Source organism: Drosophila ananassae, unplaced genomic scaffold, assembly GCF_017639315.1.
Source record: "Drosophila ananassae strain 14024-0371.13 unplaced genomic scaffold, ASM1763931v2 tig00000108, whole genome shotgun sequence".
NCBI classification, from domain to species: domain Eukaryota; kingdom Metazoa; phylum Arthropoda; class Insecta; order Diptera; family Drosophilidae; genus Drosophila; species Drosophila ananassae.
In genome coordinates this window covers 140,001-153,456 of record NW_025319116.1, presented here as the reverse complement: position 1 = coordinate 153,456, position 13,456 = coordinate 140,001, and positions in this window count along the sequence as shown.

Below are 13,456 nucleotides of genomic sequence, written 5' to 3'. Positions count from 1 at the left end.
GGAACCAGGCCGTCAAGCCCCGCCTGACGGTCTACGAGGTGGACACGGCGCTATCACCGGAGGAGTTCATGGAGGAGCTGTACGCCAACAATCTCAAGGAGGAGATGACCGTGGCGGACTTCAAGAAGTCGGTGCATTTCGCATCGAAGCCGTGGAACGCAGCTGATGGAGGCACGACGAACGTGACTCTGGAGGTCAGCGAGAAGGCTCTGGCCGCTTTAGACACGGGCCGTGTCTATATAAAGTGGTTCAGCTTCCGCTGCCGGTCCCAGGTCCGGACGTATGCCTGCCATCGCTGCGTAGGCTTCGACCACAAGGTCCAGGAGTGCCGGCTGAAGGTGAGTGTGTGCCGCCAGTGCGGACAAGGGGGCCATGTAGCGGCGAAGTGCACCAATCCGGTGGACTGCCGAAATTGTCGTTTTAAGGGGCTACCGTCGGGGCATAATATGCTCTCGGCGGCCTGCCCAGTGTATAGCGCAGTTTTGGCGAGAGTGAATGCAAGACACTAACATGTCTCGGCTCTTGCAAATTAATTGCCAGGGTTCGTACGCTGTTATGTGTGATGTGGGGCAGATGATGTGTGAAAGGGGCTACGTCGTGGCACTGTTGCAGGAGCCGTACAACCGCTATGGCGGGGTGCGCGGTTTGCCCGCAAATATGCGGGTATTTCCTGACAGCAGAGGCCGCGCCGCAGTCGTTGTGAATGACCCCGGCATAGAGTGCACTTTAGTGAACTCTACTGACTGGGGTGTATGTGTGGGTTTAGAGGGGATTTTTGGTAGGTTGTATGTTGTAAGTGTATATTGCAAGTTTTCCGAGCCATTAGATCCGTACCTTCAGTACATGAATGCGGTACTACTCCAGGTGAGTAGCAATCCTGTCATTCTTGGCCTTGATGCGAACGCGTCATCCCCCTTATGGTTCAGTAAGATGTCCAGGCTTGGTCCTGGCCATCGGAACTATGACCGGGGTGAGACGCTGGCCGAATGGGTGATCACCCAGGATGTACAGGTTGTTAACAAGCCTAGCGAGTGGTACACATTCAATAGTCCGAACGGAGCGAGTGACATTGATGTTACTCTCGCGAATGAGGCAGCGATGAGAGTGTGTGATTTTCAATGGAATGTGTTGGGGGGTCAAGGTGTGAGTGATCATAATCCGATTGAGATTGTGGTCACCCGCGCCGTGGCCCTGGAACCGAATGAGGGGCTTAATGGGTGGTGCTATCGTGGAGCGAATTGGGCCCTTCATGGGCATTATGTGAGAGAAGCGGCGACGCAAGTCCCGTTTAGCACCTTCTGTGCTATGAATGTGGATGAGCAGGTTGCATGTGTGACAGAGTGGGTTACGAGTGCGAATGATTCCATGTTTGCGAGGCACCGTAAGGTGACTCGTAAACGTGTTAAGTGGTGGACGCGTGAACTGCAAGCCGAGAAGCGGTCTCTCCGGTCTCTGAGGAAGAGATTCCAAAGGGCCAGAAGGACTAATGCGGACGGCGTGGCCCAGCTTAGGGATCAGCTTAGTACTAGGGTTCATGAGTACAAGCATAGGGTTTTGCGAGTGAAAGATGACGAGTGGCGTTCTTTCGTAGATCGAAATAAACACGATCCCTGGGGTCGTGTTTACAAGATTCTGCGGGAGAATGGGAAGGAGGGGTCCAGGGATATTTGTGCCCTACGGGTTGAAGGTCGTGACCTTATAACCTGGAAGGATTGTGTGGAATGTCTTTTGTCCGAATTCTTTCCTAGGGAGGATCGGCAGCACTCAGTGCCTGATGCAGTGGGTGATGCCGATCCCCTCCTGATGAGCGAGCTTCAGTGGGCTTTCACTAAGCTTCGCTCTGGGAAAGCGCCTGGTCTGGATGGGTTCACGGGGGAAATTTGTAAAAGTGTCTGGAAGTCCATTCCAGATCACTTGTACGAATTATACTCCAAGTGTGTGAGTGAGGGGGCCTTTCCGAGTGCATGGAAGTGCACGAGGGTGAGTGTGCTCCTAAAGTCACTCGATAGGGACCGGAGCAATCCGCGTTCCTTTCGGGGCATCAGTCTCGTTCCAGTTCTTGCAAAAGTTCTGGAGAGAGTGCTGGTGGAACGGCTGCAGGAGAGTGTGGGGAGCCAGATGTCTGATAGGCAGTTTGGCTTCCGTGAAGGGAGGTGTGCGGAGGACGCTTGGAGGAGCGTTAAGGACTCTGTGAGATCCAGCAACTCCAAGTACGTTCTCGGTGTGTTTGTGGATTTTAAGGGGGCTTTTGATTACCTAAGTTGGGCTAGTGTGATTGAACGGTTGAACGAGTGTGGGTGCCGGGACGTAGCTCTTTGGAAGAGTTATTTCTCGGGACGAAATGCATGTGTGGTGGGAGTGAATGAGGTTGTTTGGAAGGATGTGGCTCGTGGTTGCCCACAGGGTTCCATCTGTGGTCCATTCATATGGAACCTCATGATGGATCCCCTGCTGTGGCAGCTCGAGCAAGCGTGGCAGTGTTGTGCGTATGCGGACGACTTGCTCATCTTGGTTGAGGGCCAGTCGCGTTCGATGATTGAGGCAAGCGCCTCAGAGTGCTTGCGCATTGTTGGCCAGTGGGGCGACAGTGTGGGTGTCAGCTTGGCAAGGGATAAGACTGTGACAATGCTGCTGAAAGGCAGCTTGTCCAGGCCTCCCGTGGTCAGGCTCGACGGCTCCAGCATAAGGTATGCGAAACAGGTGAAGTACCTGGGCGTGACCGTTGGAGAACGGTTGCGCTTCGCACCACACCTTGCCAATCTGAAGGACCGATTGGTCGGTACGGTTGGACGATTGCGCCGAGTTTTGAGAAGTGAATGGGGCCTCAGCAGAAAAGCTGCTCGCACCATATATGGTGGTCTGTTTGTTGCTTGTGCAGCAAGCGGATCACCTTCGTGGTACGATGCAGTCTTGGACGTTAGGGGTAGAATGAAAATTTTAAGTGTGCAAAGGTTGATTTTGTTGGGGTGTATGCCTGTGTGTCGCACTGTCTCTACGGAGGCATTGCAAGTTTTGTTTGGAGCAGTTCCCCTTGACTTGGAGATACGGCGTAGAGCCGTAAGCTACAAGCTCAAGAAGGGGCTGCCATTGCTGCAGGATGAATGGCTGTTTCGTGAAATGTCGGGAGGGAACGTGGAGAGTTTAGGGCCAAGTGAATGGAAGTCTATGTTGCGTGAATGTGTCCTGTCGGACTGGCAAGCCCGATGGGATAATAGTGAGAATGGGCGGGCTACTTACGAGTTCATTCCAGATGTCTCGTTTGTTGTCGATCGACCGGACTTTGGTTTCAACCTTAGTGCCGGGTTCCTGTTGACTGGCCATGGGTCGCTGAATGCATTCTTGCATAGGCGGAACTTGGCGGGCAGTCCGGAATGCCGGTGTGGCTCTCGGCAGGAGACCTGGAAGCATGTTCTCTGTGAGTGTCCGTTGTATGATGATCTTCGTGATCTGGGCGGGTTGGGTGTGGTTCAGGCTGGGGGGGACTTTGACTTTAGTCAAGTGCTCTCCACGAGCGATAGGATTAGCAGGTTGAATGTGTTTGCTAGAGCCGTATTCAGTCGTCGACGAATGCGTTGATTTGTAGATGCCGAGATGTGTTAGGGGTGAATGGTGCGTGAATCAGGATCGAGTGAATAGGTGTGTGTAAAGTTCGCCGGGTTTTCGCCCGCCGCCGGGGTTACCAGTCCCCGAGCTTCATGGTAGCCAAACTGGGAGTGCTTCGTTGAGTTGCACGAACCTGACCAGAGGATTTTTCTGGTACCACGGGTGATGAGGATTCACGGAGATGGTGCTCCAAATCCGCCTTGTCACAAGCCCTTAGGGGTTGTTGGGAACATAGCTGGCCGTCTTCGAGCGGTCTGGTCACTGACCAGCAGCGATTGCCGCGGTTTGCGGAAGAGGAAGGAATAGTCCTCGCCTCCGAACAGTGAGAAAGCCATGTCCATGAACATGGTGGATAAAACTGTACCACCTTATGATTTGGCTTCGGCCACTTCATAATCTATTCCCAGCAGCTATGTACTATCCAGGGCCACCGACCCGTGACTGTTCTGGAGTCAAAATCGGTAGTGTCCTTGTTGGCACGGCGCCTGACCGGAGGCTGTGATAATTTCTGGTACCACGGGTGCCAGGAGCCCACGGAACTTGTTCCGTCCTGGCTATGGTGAGGCCCCCTAGGGAGCTACGTGGTGGTTGTGGTTTAACACCCGAATGCGGGTAGAGCCTCTGGCTCGACGTGGAGTTGCGTTATACAACCGGGTGCCGTGATCCCAAAGATCGGAAGAGGTTTAGATAGGCCTCCATCCTTAACCGAGGATTAAGTCATGACCGAACAGATTGACTTACATTCGGTATCCGGCGGAACATGGTTCCAAAGGGGCGCTGATTGACGCATTGTTTCATATCCCACGCCCGAGGGGGCCGTGAGATTAAGCCAACATGGCAGGTGCTCACGTTAAACATATCAGACTTTCATGTCCCTATCTACTATCTAGCGAAACCACAGCCAAGGGAACGGGCTTGGAATAATTAGCGGGGAAAGAAGACCCTTTTGAGCTTGACTCTAATCTGGCAGTGTAAGGAGACATAAGAGGTGTAGAATAAGTGGGAGATATTAGACTTCGGTTTGGTATCGCCAATGAAATACCACTACTCTTATTGTTTCCTTACTTACTTGATTAAATGGAACGTGTATCATTTCCTAGCCATTATACGGATATATTTATTATATCTTATGGTATTGGGTTTTGATGCAAGCTTCTTGATCAAAGTATCACGAGTTTGTTATATAATCGCAAACAAATTCTTTAATGAGAGATGCATTTACTGTATTATTGATTTGAAAATTTGGTATAACTCCAATTACTCAGGTATGATCCAATTCAAGGACATTGCCAGGTAGGGAGTTTGACTGGGGCGGTACATCTCTCAAATAATAACGGAGGTGTCCCAAGGCCAGCTCAGTGCGGACAGAAACCACACATAGAGCAAAAGGGCAAATGCTGACTTGATCTCGGTGTTCAGTACACACAGGGACAGCAAAAGCTCGGCCTATCGATCCTTTTGGTTTAAAGAGTTTTTAACAAGAGGTGTCAGAAAAGTTACCATAGGGATAACTGGCTTGTGGCGGCCAAGCGTTCATAGCGACGTCGCTTTTTGATCCTTCGATGTCGGCTCTTCCTATCATTGTGAAGCAAAATTCACCAAGCGTTGGATTGTTCACCCATGCAAGGGAACGTGAGCTGGGTTTAGACCGTCGTGAGACAGGTTAGTTTTACCCTACTAATGACAAAACGTTGTTGCGACAGCATTCCTGCGTAGTACGAGAGGAACCGCAGGTACGGACCAATGGCACAATACTTGTTCGAGCGAACAGTGGTATGACGCTACGTCCGTTGGATTATGCCTGAACGCCTCTAAGGTCGTATCCGTGCTGGACTGCAATGATAAATAAGGGGCAATTTGCATTGTATGGCTTCTAAACCATTTAAAGTTTATTATTTATATTTTAAACGACAATGGATGTGATGCCAATGTAATTTGTAACATAGTAAATTGGGAGGATCTTTGATCACCTGGTGCCATGCTAGTTACATATGAAAACATTATTTAATACAATGACAAAGCCTAGAATCAATTGTAAACGACTTTTGTAACGGGCAAGGTGTTGTAAGTGGTTGAGCAGCTGCCATACTGCGATCCACTGAAGCTTATCCTTTGCTTGATGATTCGAAAATATATACACAAAGTGTTGTATATATATATTAATTATATATATTTTTTTTTAAATATATTTATTTATATATATATATATAACGCAGTGTGTATTGCACAGCGTTCGAGCGCTACAGGTAGCCAAATGCATCGTCATCTTATTAGTGACGCGCAAATATAAAATGTTGACAAGATGAATATGATATAAAAATATCATATATATAAAATGAAAAAAAAAATTTTTTTCATCAAAGTATAAGTCCGTAATATACGGACGGCGGGAGTTGTAATAACTTTTGCCTGGTAGCCCTTTGACTCGTCATCATATTAGTGACGCGCATGATTCAATTCATGAGATTCCTACTGTCCCTATCTAAACTTTTTTAAAAATATTAAAAATTTTTCCAAGTACAAAAATTTATGAATGGATTTGAATATACAAAATGTTAACACGATAATAATAATGTCTCTGCTGTATTGATAATATTAATATAATATTAAATCAACATATATATAAAATGAAAAAAAAAATTTTTTTTCATCAAAGTATAAGTCCGTAATATACGGACGGCGGGAGTTGTAATAACTTTTGCCAGGTAGCCCTTTGACTCGTCATCATATTAGTGACGCGCATGATTCAATTCATGAGATTCCTACTGTCCCTATCTAAACTTTTTTAAAAATATTAAAAATTTTTCCAAGTACAAAAATTTATGAATGGATTTGAATATACAAAATGTTAACACGATAATAATAATGTCTCTGCTGTATTGATAATATTAATATAATATTAAATCAACATATATATAAAATGAAAAAAAAAAATTTTTTTCATCAAAGTATAAGTCCGTAATATACGGACGGCGGGAGTTGTAATAACTTTTGCCAGGTAGCCCTTTGACTCGTCATCATATTAGTGACGCGCATGATTCAATTCATGAGATTCCTACTGTCCCTATCTAAACTTTTTTAAAAATATTAAAAATTTTTCCAAGTACAAAAATTTATGAATGGATTTGAATATACAAAATGTTAACACGATAATAATAATGTCTCTGCTGTATTGATAATATTAATATAATATTAAATCAACATATATATAAAATGAAAAAAAAAATTTTTTTTCATCAAAGTATAAGTCCGTAATATACGGACGGCGGGAGTTGTAATAACTTTTGCCAGGTAGCCCTTTGACTCGTCATCATATTAGTGACGCGCATGATTCAATTCATGAGATTCCTACTGTCCCTATTTAAACTTTTTTTAAAAATAAAAATTTTTCAAAATACAAAACTTTTCCATGGATTTGAATAACGAAATATTAACACGATAATATTTTTATATGCTGATATGAAAATATTAATATAATATTAAATTCATATGGATAAAATGAAAATATTAAAATATTTTTATATGGATATGAAAATATTAAAATATTTTTATATGGATATGAAAATATTAAAATATTTTTATATGGATATGAAAATATTAAAATATTTTTATATGGATATGAAAATATTAAAATATTTTTATATGGATATGAGCTAATATTGATATAAGTCCGCTATTTATATGAAAATAAAGAAATTATATGAATATAGAAATAATATTCATCAAATACTAAATATTAAAATATTTTTATATGGATATGAAAATATTAAAATATGGATATCTATCCGTAGTACAAAAAATACCACAATTTACGAAAGCGTAGTCAAAAAGGTATATATTTTTTTTTTTTTTTTTTTTTTTAAATCAATCAGAAGTTACATTTAAAATCTGTCCGCAGATATGGACAATAATTAAATTTAAGAATGGTTCCTTGACAGAAAGAATACAATATTTAACTAGGTGGAAAAATGCCACATTTTACGAAAGCTGTCTCAAATTTATTACTAATACCTCACTAGTCAGTCTCCTCCAGCCTGAGATCCAGAGGGTGAGTCCGCTTCAACCTTCTCAATGTGGTACTGTTGTCAAGCAAGTTGATGGCCTGGGGGTTGGGATGTCGATCCAGCCTATCAACATATCTTGTGGCGAATCTCCGGACCTCTTCGCTGACCCATGGGACGCCTAGTTGGGCGTGGATGGTCATATTATCATGGTAAGGGTGGGCTCCAGACAATGTCCTGAGTGCCCTGTTCTGCGCAAGCTGGATGATCTTTCTATTACTTGGACTCGCCGTTCCCCATAACTGAATGCCGTAGGTCCAAACTGGCTTCACGATGGTTTTGTATATTAGGAGTTTAACTCTCAGCTTCAGTCTGGACCTCCGTCCAATTAGCCAGTAAAGCTGACGCAGCTTGTCTTGGAGTTGCTTTCGTTTTCGTAGCAAGTGGGTTCTCCAAGTGAGCCTCCTGTCTAGGGTCATACCCAGATATTTGGGTGTAGGGCTAGCCGGAATTAGTGTGCCACCGAGACTGACACCAGGACAGTCGCCTCTCCTCAGGGTGAACGTCGTTTGGACTGACTTGTCGTGATTAACAGCAATGTTCCATCTTCGTAGCCAAGGGTCAAGAATGCCAAGCTGTCGCTGGAGACAGGCTGAAGCCTCCTCTGGCGAGGTTGCAGAGGCCAAAAAAGCAGTGTCGTCCGCGTATGTTGCGGCCAGAAGACTCTCCTCTGCAGCAACAGGCATGTCAGCTGTGTACAAGGTATACAGGATGGGGCCAAGTACACTGCCCTGCGGGACTCCAGCTTCGATGGGCCTGTAACCGGATCTTGCTTCCCCACTTCTGACCCTGAACTTCCTGTCCGTCAAATAAGAGTTGAGGAACTCGTAGTGATTTTGTGGCAGGTTCCTCTTGAGCTTCGCTCTCAGCCCGGGGTGCCAGACCCTATCAAACGCCTGCTTGACATCCAGAAAGACAGCACAGCAATACTTTTTCTCTTCTAGGCTGTCCAGAATTTTTGCCACAATTCTGTGGCATTGTTCAGGAGTGGAGTGGGAGCGCCTGAAACCAAACTGGTGATCTGGGATTAATTCTGCCTCGTCCAAAAGAAACTGCAACCTTCGCAGGAACAATCTCTCTAGGATTTTGGAGATAATCGAGAGCAGACTAATTGGCCTGTAAGAAGCAAGGTCAGATTCTGGCTTTCCTGGCTTAGGGATTAGGATGACTTCCGCCCGTTTCCAGCTAGTGGGAAAATGCCCAATCTCAAGGCACGCATTATAAATGCTCGTGAGTCTTCGTATGCCTGAAGGTGGGAGATATTTGAGTGCGAGTGCCTCAATCCCGTCATCCCCCGGAGATTTCTTGGTGTTGAGGCCTGACACTTCCTCCATGACCTCCTCCTCCGAGACAGGTTCCAACTGGCTGAAGTCCGTGTGTGGTTGGGCCAGCACATTATCCGTTTCCGCTCTATCCTCCTCCGAGCACAAGCCGAAAGGTTTGAAGGCTTCTTCAAGATGAGCAGCAAATGCATCAGCTCTCTCCTGATCCGAGCGACACCACCCGCCGTCTGCTTTCCTAATCTGGGCCACCCTTTGCTTGGGACGCTTTATGTGACGCGTCAGTTGCCACAGATTGTGCTGGGGGTCCCCAGGCTCGACCTGCCGCAGATACTCTTCGAAAGCGCAAGTCCGCAACCTCTGCAGCAGCCTCTTTAGCTTTTTGGTTGCGCGATTAAAGGCTGTTTTATCGTTAGGGTACCTGGTTTGGAACCAAACCCTTCTTAGTCGTCGCTTCTCATTGAGGAGTGCAGCTACTTCAGGAGACCACAGATGCAAGTGCCTTTGCAACTTCCTGTTGTTGCATGGAGCCCTTGGGGTTGCAATTTGGGCAGCGTTGTGCATTTCCTGCGTAAGGTTTAAAACAGCCTGATCGATACCAGCACCCGTGCTAAGGTCTTGCTGAGTGCTTTCTAGGGCGTTGTCTAGCCACTCGGTGTAAGTCTCGATGTTGGTGCGAGGTCTAATCATCCTAAGTTGGGTGACTTTCTTCTCAGCGGGGGTATTTATATGGAGCTCCACCGCGCTGTGGTCCGAGAAGAGATCTCCGTTAGGTGAGCAGACTATGGAGTCCGGATGGATACCATAGGAGATAGCGAAGTCGAGAAGGTCCGGCAGCTTTTGAGGGTCTGTAGGCCAATAGGTAGGCTCTCCAGTTGAGTGGCAGTTGTAGGCACGACGTTGGATGCATTTAAATAGCGCAGATCCTTTGGGGTTACTCACCCTTGAGCCCCACCATGGGTGCTTGGCGTTGAGGTCGCCGGCGAGAATAAATTTGTCACCCAAGTCGCCCAGAAGGAGGCCAAACTGGTCTTCGGAGACTCTCTGTTTTGGGGGAATATAGGCCGATGCGATGGTGAGCTTTCCCATTGCAGTGGAGACCGCGATTCTGGCGCACTGGACCCACTCTTCCTTGAGGGTTGCAATCTCGCTGTAATTGATGCTGTCCTTGATGATGATAGCCGCTCCTCCGTGTCCTCTTCCGCTAGGATGGTCTGCGTGTATGACATCATAGCCGTGCAATTGCAGGAATGACTTATGGGTGAAATGAGTTTCTGATATTAGCAGTATATCGATGCATTGAGTGTGGATAAAATGTTCCACCTCAAGCCTGTTTTGGACAAGTCCGTTAGCGTTCCAGAAGGCTAAGTGCAGGCCTACTTGCTGCATACTTTGGAGAGGATGGCGCTGATCATTGAAGTCATTCTCTCGAACATCTTGTCCATAACTCTTTCTAGCAGGTTTTCTACCCTTGTCATGAAAGCTGCCATCTGGTCGGCCTGCGGAATCTCGGGTGCTGTCGTTTGTTGATGTTGTGACCGGGCTCCTCCTCTGGCTATATCAGCATAGCTTCTAGCTGAGGTGTCCACTGTTGGGTATTGCTGAGGGGGTGGGTATGCTAAGCGGCGTGGTTGAGCTGGGCGTGGTTCCTTAGGAGCCATGCTGACCTTGGCTTTCTTATAAGCCGGGCATCCTTTGTACGATGCCGGATGGGCCCCGTGACAGTGCACGCATTTTGCCGCTTCTTCTCGTTTCTTCTTGCACTCGCTCGTGCTGTGGTGGTCACCACATTTAACACAGCGATGCTGCAGCTTGCAGTACCGCTGGCTGTGGCCAAAACCTTGGCATCGGTAGCACTGTGGCACGTCGTGGAATTTGCGAGGAGGTTCGACCGTGACCACAGAGTGACACACTCTCTTAACACTGAATACCTCCTTGTTGTTGCTGGATGGCTCCAGGTTAACGAAGAAGATCGATAGCGGTGTCTTAGATATGTGCCCTACAGCATTGCGCACATCTCGGACCACATGTCCTTGCCGCCGGAAGTCCTCCTTGATATCGTCAATGTCAGTGGTGTGATGCAGACCTTTTACAACGACTCGATAGGCCCTGTCCTCCTTGGGCTGGAACGTAAAGTACCTCTTCCCGGCACTATCGAGGTAGGACTTGAGGGCAGAGTACGACTCCTTGTCCGGCATCATAACCCTAATCTGGTTATCTCTGGCGGCTTTGTAAGTAAAGTCCTTCCCCTTTCCAACACTGTTCTCAATTGCAGAGATTAGTGCTGCTATGTTGGTGACGTCAGGGATAAAGATAGGCGGAGGCTTGAAGGACTTGGGCGTCTTTTCGGCAAGCTTGTTCTTCCTAAATTTGTGCCCGGCACAGTCGACGTCCAACTCACTATCGCTAGAGGGGATCACGGTCGCTTCCACATCGTCGAAATCATCATCATCATCAGCAGAGAGGGGAGCGAAAAAATTGTCTCCTAGCTCAGCTGCCCTCTTTAGTGCATCCAACTCGGCACGAGCTGCTGCACTGGTGCTGGGTTTTTCATCCTCTGTCTTCCTGGCTGACTTCTTGGCTGACTTCTTGGCTGACTTCCTGGCTGGCTTTCTTGTAATTTCCCCAGGCTCGGCGGAGTCGCTGGAGTCACTGGCAATACTTCCGCTGGCCCTTTTTCTCGAAAGTTGAGTGGATGAGCGTGGCGATCCTTGCCAGTCCATCCTTGGGCTTGGGCGCGAATTCGAGTTTTAAAAGAGTCTCGAAATTCGCGCCAAATTACCGAATTTGTCGAAACCGATATATTTCAACCGGCTAAAAAAAAACTTATACAATAACGTAATAAACACTTTCACTTTCACTTGTAACGTATCACTGATCAAACAAAATTTTTAATTCCAAATTTTAAAACTTTTTTTTTTTTTTTTTTTTTTGCCAAATAAAAATTTTTAATGTTACTCCGACGAGCTCCGGTTAACAACTGAATATTGACACAATAATATTCAGGTAAGAAAAGAATTAAATTCCATAGCCTACTTGTTTTTTATCATAGCCTACTTGTTAAAAAAAAATTTTACAAGTTTTTATTTTAGAAAAAATTTTCAACACTTTTTTAGAAAAAATTTTCAGCACTTTTTTAGAGAAAATTTTTCAACACTTTTTTTTTTTTTTAGAAAAAATTTTCATCACTTTTTTGTATATTTTTGGGAGCACTTTTTCAACACGTCCAAATAGCTTGACATATAAATCAAAACTAAAAAGGTATATATGGTAGGTGGTGTCAGCCTACCTATATAATATATGAAATATATTATATTAAATATATTAAACATTATTATATCGATATGAGCTAATATTGATATAAGTCCGCTATTTATATGAAAATAAAGAAATTATATGAATATAGAAATAATATTCATCAAATACTAAATATTAAAATATTTTTATATGGATATGAAAATATTAAAATATGGATATCTATCCGTAGTACAAAAAATACCACAATTTACGAAAGCGTAGTCAAAAAGGTATATATGGTAGGTGGTGTCAGCCTACCTATATAATATATGAAATATATTATATTAAATATATTAAACATTATTATATCGATATGAGCTAATATTGATATAAGTCCGCTATTTATATGAAAATAAAGAAATTATATGAATATAGAAATAATATTCATCAAATATTAAATATAAAAATATTTTTATATGGATATGAAAATATTCATATATATACGACATATATGAAAATATATGAAGTATATGAGAAATTTGACGGAGGGAGAAAATGTATAGATAAATGACCGGTTTTACGTAAGCTGTGTCAAAAAGGTATATATGGTAGGTGGTGTCGGCCTACCTATATAATATACAATTATATATTATATTTGTATAAATTATATTATTAAGATAATATAGTTGAAACGTAAGTGTTATATTAATATTTCATTAATATGACAAGTTTCCAAATATTATCGTTAAACTCTGGAGCTTTTAAGTAAGCTGTGTCAAAAAGGTATATATGGTAGGTGGTGTCGGCCTACCTATATAATATATTAAATATATTATATAAAATATTAAATTGAAAATATTAAAATATTTTCATATGGAAATGAATATATATTGAAATGAATGTTTTAGTATATATAAGTCATATAAATGATAAAAGTATTCTGATGAGTATTTTTAGGTGAGAGGGAGAAGATATATAAATACCACATTTTACGAAAGCGTAGTCAAAAAGGTATATATGGTAGGTGGTGTCGGCCTGCCTATATAATATTAATATTAAAATTTATATTATATGGATATATTTAAAATACCAAAATGAATGCTTTTAAGTGAGGGGGAGAAGATATATAAATACCACACTTTACGAAAGCGTAGTCAAAAAGATATATATGGTAGGTGGTGTCGGCCTGCCTATATAATATTAATATTAAAATTTATATTATATGGATATATTTAAAATACCAAAATGAATGCTTTTAAGTGAGGGGGAGAAGAT